Genomic DNA, 17682 nt, shown 5'->3' on the forward strand with positions numbered 1-17682 from the left:
TCTGCCTTCCACACCTGTTCTTAATTTGAAGCAGCTGCAGGACAAATCATATCACACTAATCTGAATGGGTATCTGGATGTTCCAAACATATCCATACACCTAACGTTTCAAAGATATTTTATTCTTTAAATGTTTCCTGGTAAAAATTTTTAGAAGTCATATTTAAAATTTGGTTAATATTAATTAGGAATAAGCATAATGCCAAATAATGCTATCCTTTACATTTTTGGTAGCCTGTTATTGACATGATAATAATAGATTTTTATATCTAGAGGTTTTTAAGTAACATGTAATATATTTATATGGAAAAAGCTAAAAAACACAATAAAATATACCTACAATGCTTCAATAAGGAATGTAATCAGAAGATCAATAGCAAATGCATTAATGACAAATAGAACAAAATTCTATAGATCATCTGAAAATGTGTTAGCAGCATATATCATCGTGGTATCTTTTTGATATTTCCCTTTCCAAAACTCATTCCATTTATGTTAAGCAAATATTTTAAAATTTAATAAGCAGAACCTTACTTTCATCTTTTAAAGGATCCAGCTTGTTTTCATGTGTATTCAAACACATACTCAGAGCCATCAAAAGGAAGTCAGTTTATTATTGTTATATATTCTTCTAGTTCATGTACTTAAATTATTCAGCTAGATTCTAGCTGGTGGAATTTAAGATATCCACGTAATCAGTCAACAAAACTGTCTCTCTTTAATCTTCTATTACGAATAGGAAATGAAGTTAGCGATTTCTAAAAATGTTATTTATTTCTTGAAAAATGAATGAGAGCACGTACAGTAATGAACTGGAGCAACAAAGAAAGTCAATATGTTTATTTATGTGCTGTTGAACTCTGAAGAGGTAAACATTAAATGGCTGAATTCTTAGCTCAGTATTTCATTCAGAATTTTATTTTTACAAGAGCTCACATAATATTTAAGAATAAAATACTAAACAAAATAATTGAAGCTTATATTTCTAAGACATTTCATGTACATTATTCAGCAATCCTCATCACATAAGAGAAAACTGAGGCTCAGGAGAGTTAAAGAACTTGCCCAAGTGCTCACATTTTGTAACAGGTTAAGACTCGGGCATCCTGACTCCAGCTCTATATTCTTTTCCATAACTCAAAGATGTTTGTTTGAATGAAGAGCAGCTAGTATGATAAATAATAAATAGGATCAAGGGTTTTTGCTAAAAGAATCTGTCAGTTTTTAAACATTTCACAGTATCTAAAATATTTCCACACATAGCTTCTAACATAGTAGAGAAATACTGTTTCCAAAGTGACTACGAAATGGAACTATTTTCCAGCCGGCGCGGTAGCTCACGCCTGCCTGTAATCCGAGCACTTTGCGAGGCCGAGGTGGGTGGATCACAAGGTCAAGAGATCGAGACCATCCTGGCCAACATAGTGAAATCCTGTCTCTACTAAAATACAAAAATTATCTGGGTGTGGTGGCGCGCGCCTGTAGTCCCAGCTACTCGGGAGGCTGAGGCAGGAGAATTGCTTGAACCCGGGAGGCGGAGGTTGCAGTGAGTCAAGATTGTGCCACTGCACTCCAACCTGGCGCCTGGCGACAAAGCGAGACTCTGTCTCAAAAAGAAAGAACGAACTATTTTCTGTTTAGCTAAATGTATTGCAATCTCTTACCAAGAACATTGGTTACTCTAGGAGTATAAAAATAATTTTTATTACTATATAATTCAGGCAATAAAGCTAAGTTATAGTGATTGTGAGAAAAGCAATTTTCACAGTTCTGACCTCTATATAATTATATTTCTAAATATTCCTTATTTTATTTTTCTTCATTAAAAACCTTACATATAATTGAACACATATAAAAGTACTCTAAACAGATAAGCTGGCATATCATAGGGGTACGTGGAACATAATGGAATGAAAACTATATTTGTATGTAATGAATATGGACATTGTATAATACTCTAACAACAAATTTCACTTTTTCTTTGAGTGGCAGAATATTTTAACATGAATAAATCAGTAATAAAATTCCAACTTTTAAAATAAACTTGCTGCTTTTTGTTTTTGCTGGTAAGGAAAACCTAACTCATTATCAAAGTTAAAATGTTTGGCAAGTAACATATAAAAAAGGATATTTTTGTGTAAATAGATGTTACTAAGAAGGCATACTCTTTTGCTATAATAAATAAAGCATTGAGATGATGAGATTTTAGAGCTTGAGTCACGTCTTCTCAGTTGATAGAAAAAGGCAATAAGGCAATAGAACTGAACAACTGCCCTCCTGAAGGTCATATAGTCAGTAAATGGTAGAGTGAAACCTTGAACCCAATGCCTCTCCCAAAAAGCACAGAGGCTGATCTCTTACCATTAATATAAAGCATAAAGGGAATACCACCAAGTCATTTATAACATGTTCTTGCTTTTCCATGGCCCTAAAGTAAGCTATACTCTAAACATAAATCTTATGTTTAAAAAGAGCTACAAAATATGAGACTATGTTCATTTCTAGCCTGGCATAATGATGCCACATGAACGTACACACAAATTCTGATAACATCAATGTAAAATATGTGTTAACAGTATCAGTGAGAGGTTGAAATTCAGGTGAATTTCAATTCTTCATACTTTTCTGTATTGCCTGAATTACTTTTGAAAGCACACACTGTTTTGGTAATCATTAGAAATAAGGCTATTTGCAAATAGAACAAAGAACAGTAATTCTAAATATTTGTCAGAAACATACTCTTAAATACCTTTGCTGACATGAGGGTTTAGCTGACAAGTATTCTTATTTTTCTCATGTTAAAACAGCACCTATTACTCCAGTCTTAGTCTCAGTAATGAAGAAAAATAAATGTCTGCCACTCTTGGCATGATTTTTTTTAATGTAAAGAAATTATTAAAATACTTTTCTACCCTTTTCTCTCCTTTAAAAAAAAATCTGGTAACCCTTTTGTGATACTCTCTCATTTTCCCTTTAATCATCTCTAATCATATTACTTGTTACCTCAGACTTGTTTTCATACTTAAATATTCCTTTTAAATTCTGGAACTCAGACCTAAACAAGTTTTAAAGAACCACAAACAAAGCCCCTGGAGGCACAGAAATGAAGAATAGCTTATTCTGTTCAACTGTAAATGATGGGTGATTCACTAAACACAAAAAAGAGAAACCCAATTTATTCCACAGAACACTCTAAAAAGCCATAACTGTCAAGCAGCTTTTTTTTTTTTTTTTTACCTCAAACCATAAGTTTTGTTTAAAATGGCTTAGAAGAATGGTTATTATTCTGAATTTTTATCTAGCCAGATTGTCAACTCCCTGAGGATAGGAACATCTTTGAATCCCCTGTGGTACCTGGTGTCTGCCTGGCAAAGTGTCTAACATACTGAGGGCATTTAGTCATGTATCTTTGATGGACTGATTGAGAATATAAATTCTAATACATGGAAATACTGTAAAACAGTTTTGCAAATCACACTGCTGTTTTGTGTTTAGTTTGTGGTTTTCTGCTGGAGCATGATAACCATTTGTTTCACATGAAATTCTATGGATTAGGCTTTTCAATTTATTTCTACATTTCTCCTGAACTCTCTTTTTAGTAAATAAATAGCTATTTGTATGCAATATCAAGCAAAAGGTAGGAAAAAAGATTTATTAGCCACCTCTGTTTTAGTTTAGCAGTATTGGAAATTATTGTATGGGGATGCCAAATAACATAACCCTATCAATCACTTACATAATTATTTCTAATTTGGTTCTCAAGAAATACTCCTTTTTATCAATTATTCGTAGAACAAGTGTTTCTTTTAAAGCAATTTGCAATAGCATGATATCGTAAATTAATGCTATTTTGACTCTTTAGTGATGGCAAGATACATTTTAGCATTGAGTAATCCATTTATCAGTGTTCCATCAAGAACTTTACCTTTATGCACATTGCTTCCAAAAGTTCTGATGTCCTCAAGGACCCAGAAATCACTAGAGTGTATCCAAGAGTCTCATGCACTATATGTATATGTATTTCTCTAGTTCATTGAATAACTTCAATATTCTAGTATTTAACAAAGGAGTTGAAAAAATGGGGCTTGAAGACCAGAATAAACAGTGGGCTGATTTTTCTTCGTTTTTGGCTTGTGCAATGAAAGAAAGAAAGAAAGAGAGAGAAGGTGGGAGAGAGGGAGATAATACCTGCTTCAAAAGAAAGATGTGCTCTTAATGTACAACGTATTTCCCACTCCTCATCACCTTGCACCCAGTCTACCATATACCTCCCTGGTATCAGGATTTGAACTTACTCGCCTAATGAGACACAAAATGCCTTACTTCGAATGAATATTAAAAATAAAATTAGAAGAAACCATATATAAGAAAAATTGATAAAAACAGGTATACAAACCTTTAATAACAGTTTTGCTGCAGAGAATAAAAATGATGTGGTTATTGGCCTATTTGTTTTCTACATGTACAATCTATTTCTCTAAAGAAAAGTTTATTATACTATTTTCTTCCAAGGGGACAAATTCCATAAATCACAAGTTTAAAGAAGATGGACTAAGTTCATTTTTATTTCATACGGGATAATTACTGGAAAACATGCAAGACCTATTATGAGAGGTGTGATTATTAAAAATCATTATACATTTACAGTATCTCAGGGCCAAACAAATGACTAATTCTTACTCTTGTGGTGTCCTGGATGAAGTGATAACAAACATGTCCAAGAATAATCCTGTTTTGGTTTGGCAGAGTCACATATGGCATAGGGATCTCACATTGTTCCTCCACCTTACAGAATGGGGCATCCTTCAATAAGATGGCAGTCTTCACAGAATAAAACACTTCTGCCCTTCCTCTCCTCCTGCTATTCCCCGAAACCAAGAATTCCCAAGAATATGATTCATTTATTTCAAATATACCCTGAAAAGGGTAGAGGAAAAAAGAGACCTTGTAATCAGACAGAACTGAAGCTTGACCCTAGGTACTTAGGAAATTTACTAAAACTTTCTGGCTCATATTCTTCATAAGTAATATATGGACAGTACCTATCAATTCTGGGGCTTATGTGGGAACAAATGAATGATCACTGGGGCAAAGTACTTGGAGCCTAGGACACAGTAGTATGTGTCAGTGGAAGTCTGGGGTAAGGAAAATGAAGGTTTCCTTAGACTTTCTTCCAGGTACCCCCAAAAATATCAATTTTTGCAGTATAGCTGCTTATAATAATTGCTGCAGGAAATACAGATAATTTATGGATCATGCCTTATCTTCACTGCAGCTGGCAGGAGTGTTGACTTTCTGAAGTTTTCCAGTGATACCAGAATTTAATATGTCATAGCTAAACGAAATTTAACATTTTTCTACTCTGAACTTGTTTAAAATTCATCTTCTATGATTTTTTCTCCACCCTTCAAAAAACATTTGCTTCTTTACTTTCAAAATATGCAAATGTTTCATTTAGTTAAACTATCCAGTGTTTGTTCCACTGGTTACATATGTTCCATCAGAGTCCCTCATCTGCACTGCCAACATTCAGTAGTAACTTCCTGGAGGGAAAGAATCATCTTTGCACAGTTTACTTTGTATTGTGCTTTACCTAGTGCTGAGTATATACTGAGTCTTTAATAATATTTTAAGTATAAATAAAAATATTAAAACTGAAAACACTATAACTCACTGAACATTAATACACAGGTTGTATATTTCTAAATTTTCCTACAAGGAAAAAAAAACAACAACAAAATTTCTTTCACTAAAGTATTTCAAGTCATAACATCTCTTTTTACATATCCCTAGGGTCCCATAGGTCAGTAATATAATATATTTGGTAAACTATTTGTGGCAGAAACTGCTAGATATTCGTCCCAAAATTCATCCTTTCATTCTTCTCTACCAAAAGTGCCCCAACTTTGTTCAGTGTGTCAAAGTGCCTGACTAAACATGATCAGCTTCACAGACTCAGCTCAAGTGATGGGTGTTCGTATGATACTGTTCAGGACGGTGAAATTGAAATAGAAGTCACCGTTTGAGGCTTCTGAGAAAGCTTGTTATTAAAGGGGGTAGCTTCAGCTGTTCTGCACCTGTTTTTATTTTGTCCTTTCTGTTTTGTCTTTTCCTTCTTTTTGTCTGAAACATAAGCACAATGCCTGGAGGAGGGAGAGTTATCTTGTGGCCATGAAGACAAATGCTACATAAGGGCAGAACAGGAAGCTAAAAGAAACCTTGCTCCTATGTCGCTCTTGAGCAGCTGTACCAGTCAGTTCTGAACTACTTGTCTATGGAGTTCACGTTTCATGACAAAAATAAATCTGTAATCCTAAATAGAGTAGCTGATAAACTTCATAGTAAATTTAGATAATATTTTAGTGGAAACATACATAATTTATGTGGCTAAGGCAATAGATATAATTAACTCATAAAAATTATATACCAATAAATCACATAGAAAGTATAGTTTCTTGATATTTGAGAAATCCTCACATCTTACTTGTAATCATGTATATTTCTAATACCTTTTTCTCAAGCAGATTTCTTACGCTGGTTCCCTAGTAAAAGTACCAGTGACACTTAGTGACATTAGAAACATAATCAATATAGAGCAATGAAGGAGTATGCTTTGTTCAGAGAGTAAGTAGGAAGGAAGGGACTTATTGTAAGCAAACTTTGTGAGTATCAAATTCATAAAACAGAAAATAGAATCAAAGAAGAAAATATTCAAATAAAGTTAAAAAAGAATCAATTGTTATTGCTAAATAAGTATATTATATGTTATCTACCCAAGAAAAAGAATCATTAGAAGTATTATTTCAAAAGACCCTGCCTAACTGAAGCAGACAAAGTAATAATATGAGAGAGTTGGGTAATATGACCTGAATCATGTCTTCTAACGATATTCATATCTGCTTATAAGTTTCTTCTACAAAAACAGATAACCTGATAAATATCATACTTTAATACTTGTTTTATCAGTTTAATGGAAGTGATACTGTAGTCTTATAGGACAAAGAAGGAACAATACAGTTTACAGAATCCAATTCAATTTGGCAAGAATTTTATTTAGCATCTACCATGTTCAAACACTATGGTAGGAAGTGAGGTTATAAACATGAATAAAATGCAATCTCTGACATTCAAGGATTTAGAGTCTGAGATTGAGCTAGAGAAGCAATCAGATAACTGTAATAAAAAATGGTATAATCTATCTTTGTAACTAGCATGTTTGGGATAATAAAATAAAATGCAATTCTGGAAATTCACTTGTGTGAGGAGGGATTTTTTTCTTTTTGATGCATCAGAGAAGACTCCAGAGATCAGGGGCCTTGAAGTATGTATAGGAGTTTGCCATTCAAATAAGGGGTGTTAGAATGACCTTCTAAACAGATGGAGAAGCAGGAAAAAAGACAAGTAGGCATAGAAGTTTGTATAGTTAACGATGCCCTGCAAAGTGCCTGGAATATAAAAAACAACCTATTCATTTGTGAATGAATGAATAAATGAACAAATAGTAAGTTCAGAGAGCGGTAAGGATTAAGTGATGGTAGTAATATATCAGGTGTATGATGATGCACGGCACCAGTCTATGAAAAGTCTTTTGTGACATGATGAGGTTGAAGAACGGGGCAATTTTTACATCATTAGGGCAGAGGAATATGACATTAACAGATCATAAGGGCTTAATGGCTGAAGACTACAGAATGGGGTCAGAAAAGCTGATGAAAACATTGGACTGGGTAAGGAAAAACAAATAACTTCACTTTGGAACATGCTGATCTAGGTTGAGATGCCCCAGGAAGTAAGTGAAAAAACACATCTGGAACCTAAAAGAAAAGAGGGGCTTGATAGAGTTATATACTAACACTGGTCTGTAGACTCAACAAATTTATGGAAAATCTATGATGGGCCAAACAGTGGAAATGTGAAGATGAATAAGGCACAGTCTTGGCCCTCAAGAAGCTTATAGTAATTATAATTCACTGTGATACCTACAAGAATAGATGTATTAATAAGACATATAAGTAATACATGGAAGGGAATAATTAATTCTACATAGTATGTGTGCTGGTGAGGATGGGAGGATATCAAAGGAGACTTCACAGAGTAGTTGACACACAATTGAAATTTAAAAGATGCAAAAAGGATTTCTAGATGAAAAGGTGAAGAAAGGTATATTGAGAAAAAAGAAGGGAAGGCCAGTTGCATGGAGACATGAACCAATGTTTGAGTAACTGTAAGAGGTTTGATATTGCATATTATATAACATGTTAAAACCGGGTAGTGGACAATGAGATGAGAGTGCCAGAGCCATTGCAGCAGACAACTATCTGAATACAATCAAATTTCCTTAAGGTTTCTAATACCAAAGGGAAGCCCATTGGGCATAGCAGATATACACTGAAGCCTTTAGGATGTAGGTAGTATTTAAAAAAATTAAAGATAAGAAGGGAATGAGTTTATTACTGAAGATTTTACTTAAGAAATCATGATAGTAAAAATAAAATTCTGACAATATTGTTGGAAATGATCCTGGAAAGGCTGATCAGAGAGGGACATCTCAAGAAACCCATTCAGAGTCCTTTTTAAGTTAGTTCAGATTTAGAGAATAAATATATAAACAAAAGTTAGTGCTGCGCTGAGACTCAGTGACTTTTGAATCTAGAAAGTGAAGTGTAACTAGTTCAGCCTTTTCATTGCAAGGGTTGGATAACTGAATTGCAGAGAGGGAAAATCATATAGTATAGTAACATAATTTGGGGCTAACTGCTTTCTTGTTCCAGGAGAGAATAGTTGAGGGTTCCAATATACTACTCTGTAGACCAGCTGTTCTAGAATCTGGTAGCTGTTCTAGAATTTGGTAGAATAGAGCCTTACAATTCACAAATGTTATGGATTTGTCTGGTTATGGATTTAAAACTCTGGAGAGTTTTAAATATCCTGATTTCCAAATATACCATCCCCTGCTCCTCAGTTTTAATTCAGTAGTTTGAGACAGACCCAAGATCTTCATTTTTATAATTATAAGACTTGCAAGTAATTTTTTAGACTTGAAAATGAATGGTATAAATGTCCTCTAAGACTCTGTAGGGGAGTGGCGATAGTTACTGATTAAGGAAAATAAACTCTCCTGAAATAAAGGAAAATTTCAAATGATGGCCATGATTTTGAAAAACTATAATTTTAATTATACCAGTTAACATGTTTTAAATGCTTGGTTCTATGGGAAGAAGGTAGAATGTAAAGAGAATAATTTTGTTTTTAATGTTTGTTTGCTTTTACAGAGATATTCTATCAAAGATTTTGCTACAGTCTTTCTGTGAGACAACAGATTTCTTCATGTCAGCATATCATAATGTTCAATGTGTTCCTTGGTTTGTCACTTAGGAACGTGCAGTAGCACTAGCAGTAGAGGATGTCAAGGTGGCAGCTTTTACAGCAATGCAAGTGTTAGCATTAAAAGTGTAAGGATTATATACTATGCAAAGGAATTTTCTTTGTATTTTGTGTTATCAAAATGCTTAACTATTAGGTACTAAAGGTTCTATGTCTATACTGATAAAACTGTAAAAATGGGCATAATCAAATGACAAAACATAAAAAAAAATACTTTTAGCCACAGCTTAATGTGATTTAAAACCTTTAACTGAATTTAGACACACTCTCTAACTGGGGGAAATAAAATCCCTGAACCAAACTAGGAAACAATGGATGGCCATTATAGTCTCTACTCATCTACTCAGTATTTGTGAGAGGTCTTTTCATACTCAAGACACAGCCTTCCCCATTTCCTTAAAAAAAGTGCTAGAGGCTGGGTGCAGTGGCTCATGCCGGCAATCCTGACACTTGGGAGGCTGAGGCAGGAAAATCACTCCAGCCCAGGATTTAGAACCCAGCCTGGGCAACATAGTGAGACCTCATCCCTATTAAGAAAAAGAAAAAGAAAATGAAGAAAACATGCTAGGTAACTTATACTCTGAAGGAAGATTTCCCTGTAATTTATTGATGTCAGTGGAGACTTACAATTAAGGAGGAGAAAAATTTTAAGACAGGCGCTTCTCTCAAGTCTTCAATAAAATAATAAGGAAAGTAGGGGGTACTTGTTTGTTCACTTTGGGTTTTCCTCATAGAAGCTACATAGCAAGATTTGGTAGAATAGAGCCTTACAATTCAAAAATGTTATGGATTTGTCTGGTTATTTGCATACGATCTCTAAGTCTCTAGACATTGCACCTGTGCAATTCTTCAAGCCATGAAACAATCAAGTAGCTAAAAAGTTGATCTAGTCTTTAGATTGCTGACTTCTCACACACATAACCTAATTCCTAAGCTCTTGTGGATTTTTCTATCACTAATGTAGCTTTGCTGTTATCTACCTTGCTAATGTAGGAGAACCTATGATGTAAAAAAAAAAAGTTTCTAATTAAAAATTGAAAATTAATCACAGGGCAAATTTAATTGAAAATTTTTAAGTTGTGAACTTGTATTACACTTTGCATAAGACAGTTTTAGGTTGGTTCAAAATAAGGACAGTATAAAAGAAAGTCTGTACAAACCTCACCAAAATTTTGAAATGGAAATTTTTGAAATTTATTTTTTTTCATGAAGATCTATGGATATATACTTTTTGAATGTCAAGGGTCTACTATAATTCTACTATAATTAGTTCTTATGAGTGGTTTCTATCTCATCTAATCAGAGAATATAATTTTCATTTTGAAAAATCCACTATACTACAGTAATTTATTAGCATTTAACACGTGCCTTTGGGAAAAGGAACCTGGTGACCGAACATAATTTAACTTACAATAATGTTAGATTCTTGTTATGAGCTTATATGATTTTCATATTAAGGTAGGGTGACTTAAATATTTTGAAAGAACTGGCTGGGTATGGTGGCTCATCCCTGTAATCCCAGGTCTTTGGGAGGCTGAGGCGAGCAGATCACTTGAGGTCAGGAGTTTGAGACTAGCATGGCCAACACGGTGAAACCCCGTTTCTACTAAAAGTACAAAACTTAGCTGGATGTAGTGGCACATCCCTGTAATCCCAGCTACTCAGGAGGCTGAGGCAGGAGAATCTCTTGAACTCAGGAGACAGAGGTTGAACTGAGTGAAGATTTTACCATCGCACCCCAACCTGGGTGACGGAATTAGATTCTGTCTCAAAAAAAAAATCGAAAGAATAATTTATCCCACATTTGTTTCATCTTAATGCTGTGCTTCTAAATTCAGCAGTACTAAAATAATCATAATCAGCACAATCTTAGATGTTCTTAGAAGAACTATTTAATATAAATATCCCAAGCACTTCTAGTTTAAATATTCATTTTGTAATAGGTTTTCTGAAAAAGCAGACCAAAAGATTAAGGAACAATTAAACCACTCGGATGACAATTTTTTTAAAAGCCACTATAAATGTCATAACAGAATATTTCTAGCACTAAAAAGAAAAAAATAAAAGCCTTAGGGTTCCAGGTTCTTCTAAGTAGCTGAGATATTGAAGAGAAGTGCTTTCCTATTGAAACCACAACGTAAATACCACAAACTATTCTTGGGATAAGACAAGAATTAAATATTAGATACTGGATTGTAAGAATGTGCACAGTTTTATTTATTAGTAAAATGATATGCTAGAATATATTTTAGGTTCATGATAGAATTAGATAGTTACAGATATTTAGAGTCTCTATTTTCTTATGGGACCAAAGAGACAGCAATAACGTAAAACAGACAAGATTAAATGATGAGAGAAGAAAATAAAATGGTAAAGGAGAAAAGAAAGCAGTAGAAAAGGTGAAGGTAGCAGAAACATTTTAAGAAAACCAATATAATGTGGACAGCAGGTTGATAGAAATAGATGAATAGAATCCACCGAGGAAACACAATCTTAAATGTAAGTAAATTTCAAAATAATTTCACTTTTTGTCTTTAATCATGTACTGACACTGCTCTTCACTTTGTCATTCAATTTAGCTTGTATAACACTTCCAAACATCTTAAGATAAAACTCACAGCCTAAGTCTTAAATCCTATAGAGACCTCCCATAACAATATTAATGTTCTATTTCTTCCTTGCTCTCACTTTAGTTAAGGTAGAGAAGTCAAGGGAATATACACTTAAAATCCTAATGGATTACAGAAAGAAGAAAGTGCTTGGGTAGCTAAGAAAGGAGAAAATTTGACCTCCTAGAAAGCAATGTTCTTCCATATTTAATTTATGGAAATTCAGTATTATACATGCAACATACATTTTCTTACACTGCAATCTGAGAAGCAAAAGTACATTTTTTAATTCTCTATTTTCTATCTAACATCCATGTTAAAGTATGATTTTTCTCCATTCATTATTGATCACATTAGTACCGCAGATCCTAAGAGTAACTGAGGAATGATGAAGAATGAAGAGGATTTTAAATGACCAGTGTTGCAATTCAACTAGACAGTGTTTATGTGAAAATGTTATCCTTCCTGTGGACATTGCTTGATATGGCTGACAAACCTTAACTTTTATAAACTCTCCCTTTTCTTGACCTTGCTTAATAAATCCAATGCTAATTTGATTGCTCCAGCCCCTCTTGTCTTTCTGCATTTTCTTCTTGCTCTAAAAAAATAACAATGTTACTGAGCTCTTCTTTGCAAATTACCTTTTTTGGAAATCTCCTTTACTCCCATGGATTCATCTGTCACTTCTGTGTTGTTCCACAAATACTTCTCTTTAGTCTTGATCCCTCTGTCAAGTTATCTTTCAAATTTGCTAAAAGCTAGCTATTTCTACTTCCTTGTCTTGCCATCTCCTCAAACTCAAAATGTCTAAAGCTTAAGTCTTCATCATGCCTACCTAAATGGTTTAAAAAAGAGTATCTTGATTTCAGGTTTCTCAGAACTCCCTTCCCTGAAAATATCCTCCAATTGTACCATTGCTATCTTCACAGACCACTGCTTTGATAATTTCACTTTCTTCTCAAAAAAACTTTAATAGCCCATACTACCCAATCCATAAAATACTGCCTTCTTAGCTTGACATTTTAAGCTCTATACAATCATCGATGTGTAGTTCTAGCCCCCAACCCATTCATTATTCCATTAGTATGACATCTCTATGCTGATCAGAATGAACTATTTACTCTTGCCTAACCAGATCTCAGAATTTCCTAAGTCTACATCTTTGAAGACATCTTTAAAAAATTCTCCATCAAAAATTCCTTTATCTACCAAATTCCTTTACTTTAAGCCCAACATACATGCTACCTTCTCTACAAAGTCCTCCCTGATCACCTGCAGCCTGAAACGATAATTCTCTTTTTTAACTGCTTATTGCTCTTTCTGTTTTTCCCATTTCTACAGCATATCCACTGTGGCCAATAAGTGTATTTATTTGTGCACAACTGTGAATATCTCCTCAACTAAGTCATAAGTCCCTGAGGATATTACACATGATAAATAATCACTCAATTTATACTGAATGAATGTTTCTTCCTTCTCCAAACTTTCTCCTCTGCTCCACTGAGCACCATCTCCTCCTCATTCACTGTTTCAACAAATTTATTTATTGAGCTCTATTATTCATCAAGCACTGTACTAGGTACTAGAGATTAGTTGGGAATTCATGAATCATCTGTCATATAACTTACAGTTTAATAGAGAAGATAAATATTAAAATATAAGTTTATGTGTGGAGAGTGTGAAGTATATATGTGGTGGGAGCCTATAGCAGCGGAAAACACTCCAGTATGCCTTAAAACACACGGTTAAAACATGGGCATATTGCATATCATTGAAATAGCTGGAAACAGTAAAAAGTTATGGTCAAATACCATAATATAGAATATATATCAGCTGGGCGCGGTGGCTCGCGCCTGTAATCCAGCACTTTAGGAGGCTGAGGTGGGTAGGTCATGAGGTCAAGAGATCGAGACCACCCTGGCCAACATGGTAAAATCCTGTCTCTACTAAAAATACAAAAATTAGCCAGGTGTGGTGGTGCCTGCCTGTAATCCCAGCTACTCAGGAGGCTGAGGCAGGAGAATTGCCTTCCAGCCTGACGACTCAAAAAAAAAAAAAAATAATAAATAAATAAATAAATATATATATATATATATATACCATAACCAAGGATTAAATACCAATTTCCTGGAGGCTAGCATAATGGTAATTATTTATTAACTCCTTATCCAAGGATTTATGCTATTTTTTTTTTTTTTGAGACACAGTCTCTCTCTGTTGCTCAGGCTGGAGTGCAGTGGCGCAATATCAGCTCACTGCAACCTCAACCTCCTGGGTTCAAGTGATTCTCCTGCCTCAGCCTCCCGAGTAGCTGGGACTACTACAGGTGCGTGCCACCACCCCGGCTAATTTTTTGTATTTTTAGTAGGGATGAGGTTTCACCGTGTTAGTCAGGATGGTCTCAATCTCCTGATTTTGTGATCCATCCTCTTTGGCCTCCTAACGTGCTAGGATTACAGGCATGAGTCACTGGGCCCAGACCTAAGTAATTTATATAATATTCTTTTTGGTCTTCACAGCAATCTTGCAAGGTGGGTATCCTTATTCTCATTTCAGAGATGAGAAAATAGTCTCCAAAGAGATCAACTTATTCTGTCCAAAGTCTTAATAATGGCAAAGGCAGGCTTCAGATCTAAAACACATGGTTCTATCTTCTACATGCCACGAGTAGATCATATGGTAAGTTTTCCACACCAGCATGCCCAGTAGTAATGAGCTCAATGTCCCAGACCCTCCTCCACAGGGTGTCAGCCTTGAGCAGCTGGTCATGGATAGAAATAGCATCATAGTTTAACAAAAATTTTATTCTATAACATTCTCTTAAATTTGCCTATTTCATGTTGCCTTTTAAGAAATGTTCTTCACTGGAATGGGAAAATAAGAGCCATGCAATACATAGTCTGTTCTTGTAAACAGTATTTGAATGAATTTTTTTATGACCAAGAAATAATATACTAGAATTCCTGCTCATTTTTCAATACACAGAAAATATAAATAGGAAAGAATATCTTTAAAAACTTCATTCTAAATTTCTTGCATCACAATAGATGGTTCTATTTAAACTTATATCTCAATTTTTTTTTTTTTTTTTTTTTTTTTAAGACAGAGTTTCGCTCTTGTTACCCAGGCTGGAGTGCAATGGCACGATCTCGGCTCACCGCAACCTCCGCCTCCTAGGTTCAGGCAATTCTCCTGCCTCAGCCTCCTGAGTAGCTGGGATTACAGGCACGCGCCACCACGCCCAGCTAATTTTTTGTATTTTTAGTAGAGATGGGGTTTCACCATGTTGACCAGGATGGTCTCGATCTCTTGATCTCATAATCCACCCGCCTCGGCCTCCCAAAGTGCTGGGATTATAGGCGTGAGCCACCGCACCCGGCCATATCTCAATTTTTCTGACAATGCTGCTTTTATTTGGAACAAAATGTGGCTTAGCTTCTCTCTACTTCTTATACATCATATTTAAAAGTAATATTGAAAAAGAAATATTCAATTTCATTATCACTACACATAAATGAAATTTTATCATTTCCTAAAAGACACTTTGTAATATGTAATTCTATATCCCATATAAGTTAGTACTTTCCTCCAGAATATTTTACAAATTATAAATTTTAATACCTATTCTTGACTTTTTTTTACATAGAATATAGAATTTCAGTATTGCTAATTAGTTTACTACAAAATTTCTGGTTTTGTCAGCTTTTGTTATTTTTAACAATTTGGAATGAAATAGCAGAGTAAAATAAAAATAATGTTAAGTTGCATTATATACAACATATTTCAATGTAGATTATTGAAGTAAATACATTGGTTAAATAATTTTTATGTAGCTTACATTTCTCATAAATGCAATTTATAATATTTCAAAGCATTAAACAAACAAAGCTTCCTCAGATATACAGAATTGTATTTGCACAGTGGGTTCCATACATATGGGATTTAATTCTTTGTTTCCAAGGCACTATTTCTGGATGTGGTATGTTAATAAACAAATGCTTTGTAACAAAAACCAAACAAACAAAAACATAACCCTTACTTCATAAGCGAGTATTCAACAAGATACACCTAATCCTGAAAAATTAAGATGCCTCTCATTTCAAAACAAAAACAAAATAAATATTTAACCATAAAATTTAAAATCTTGTTCATCAGTTAGCCCAATGTCTTCATTCTAAAGATGTTAAGTAAATTCCTCAAACTTATGTAACTATCTGTGGCAGAGTCAGAATAAGGCCCCCAAGTTTAATTCACTTTTGCTTTTTATTATTCCATTCTTGAACTTCTTAAGAAAGAATTATAAAAATTTTAGAATTCAATCACCTATTAGAAAGGAGAACTTTATATTATATATTAACCTACAACGAAGGAAGTGATTACAATGCTAAAAACTAATATTCATCTAAGATAGCAAAGCAATGGCATTTACCTTAAATTTACGTCTCTGCTCTGCACAGCTGTTGAAGAACCACAAGTCTGTCTCATGGCTGTAAATGTAACAAGAACAATAATGCGACCAATTTTCATATCTAAACTAAATTAAGTAGATTTGTCATAGGCTAGAAAATTGAAAATGTATTTTACAAAATTTTTAAAAAATTTACAGATTATGGAAGTGTGCATGTGGGCATTTGTGTATGTGTGTGTGTATGTGTATGTGTGTTGTGGTGTGGTGTGTAACTTACTCTTTCTAAACTGAAAATTAGTTTCATGAAATTGAAAAAACTAAGCGTTATTCTTTTTGGCTAACTTTCCTCATTATAGAGCACTATGATTATATTAAGACTAGGAAGTTCTGGGAGTAGATTTAAATAAAACAAATTTAAGTAAGAAGTTGTCTTTGGCTGTTATTATTGGGATATGTTTTCTGGGATACATAGTAAGAAAGTAAAGCAGAAACATCTGGTAATGCTTAAGTTAATATTGGCTCCCATTTGCATCACAATCGTTATATATTATTCATCAATATACCATCAATCAATGTACCTACTGATTGCACCTATTCAATTGATGTTTCATGTAATGAGTAGAATATGTAAACATATTTCAAATACATATATTCAGATATCTATACATGAAAGTGAAATCACTACTACAATTGGCACTCAAGCTTGTCAGATGTGATTTTTTTCTTTCCATTTTGCATTAGACATGCTAATATCTATGCCATCTGTAGCACAAAATTCTGAACAAATGTAAATGAAAAAATAATAGTAGATAAATACTAGTCTACTAAAAATAGACTCTGTACCATGTCACACTTCAAATCTGGCCACGACTTCATAACATAGAAAATAAACTCAGGTGAATGTTAACAAGCAACTGATATTGTTCTTGTGACTTGAGCCATCAAAACAGGTTTTTAATTATGTATTTTCTTTCAAACTTTATAAAAATTATACTTTAAAATAAAAATATAAAGTATCCCTTTTAATTCTCTAAAGATATTATGCCTGATATATTAAGAAACATCATAATCTATTAATACCAAAACGTTGCCTTGCAAGTAGAGATTTTGAAATATTTTCAATTACCCTTTTGAAATGTAAAAATAATACACTAACTGTATTATGAAAGTTTGATTAAACAGTTAAGTAGAAAAATCTCTAAATTTTGAGAGAATCATATAAGAAAACATATAAAATGTTAATTTCATATTAAATTATTGAAAATTTTAATGAAAACATTC

At 33.7% G+C, this 17682-nt stretch overlaps 1 protein-coding gene across 11 annotated transcripts in view; it reads right to left on the minus strand.

Annotated features, from left to right (window-relative positions):
• FOXP2 (forkhead box P2) overlaps positions 1-17682 on the minus strand; it is a 583344-nt gene that overhangs the window by 141505 nt on the left and 424157 nt on the right. Inside the window, exon 4 of one of the 11 annotated variants that reach the window (XM_064374267.1) lies at positions 16423-16480. The exons of the other annotated variants lie outside the window; for them this stretch is intronic. The gene's annotated coding sequence lies outside the window, so the exon portion shown is untranslated. The remainder of the gene's footprint in view (positions 1-16422; positions 16481-17682) is intronic. 11 annotated transcript variants of the gene reach the window in all.

This window comes from Aotus nancymaae, unplaced genomic scaffold (assembly GCF_030222135.1).
Source record: "Aotus nancymaae isolate 86718 unplaced genomic scaffold, 86718_ANA_hifiasm-v0.15.2.pri h1tg000002l, whole genome shotgun sequence".
In the NCBI taxonomy this organism is placed as follows: domain Eukaryota; kingdom Metazoa; phylum Chordata; class Mammalia; order Primates; family Aotidae; genus Aotus; species Aotus nancymaae.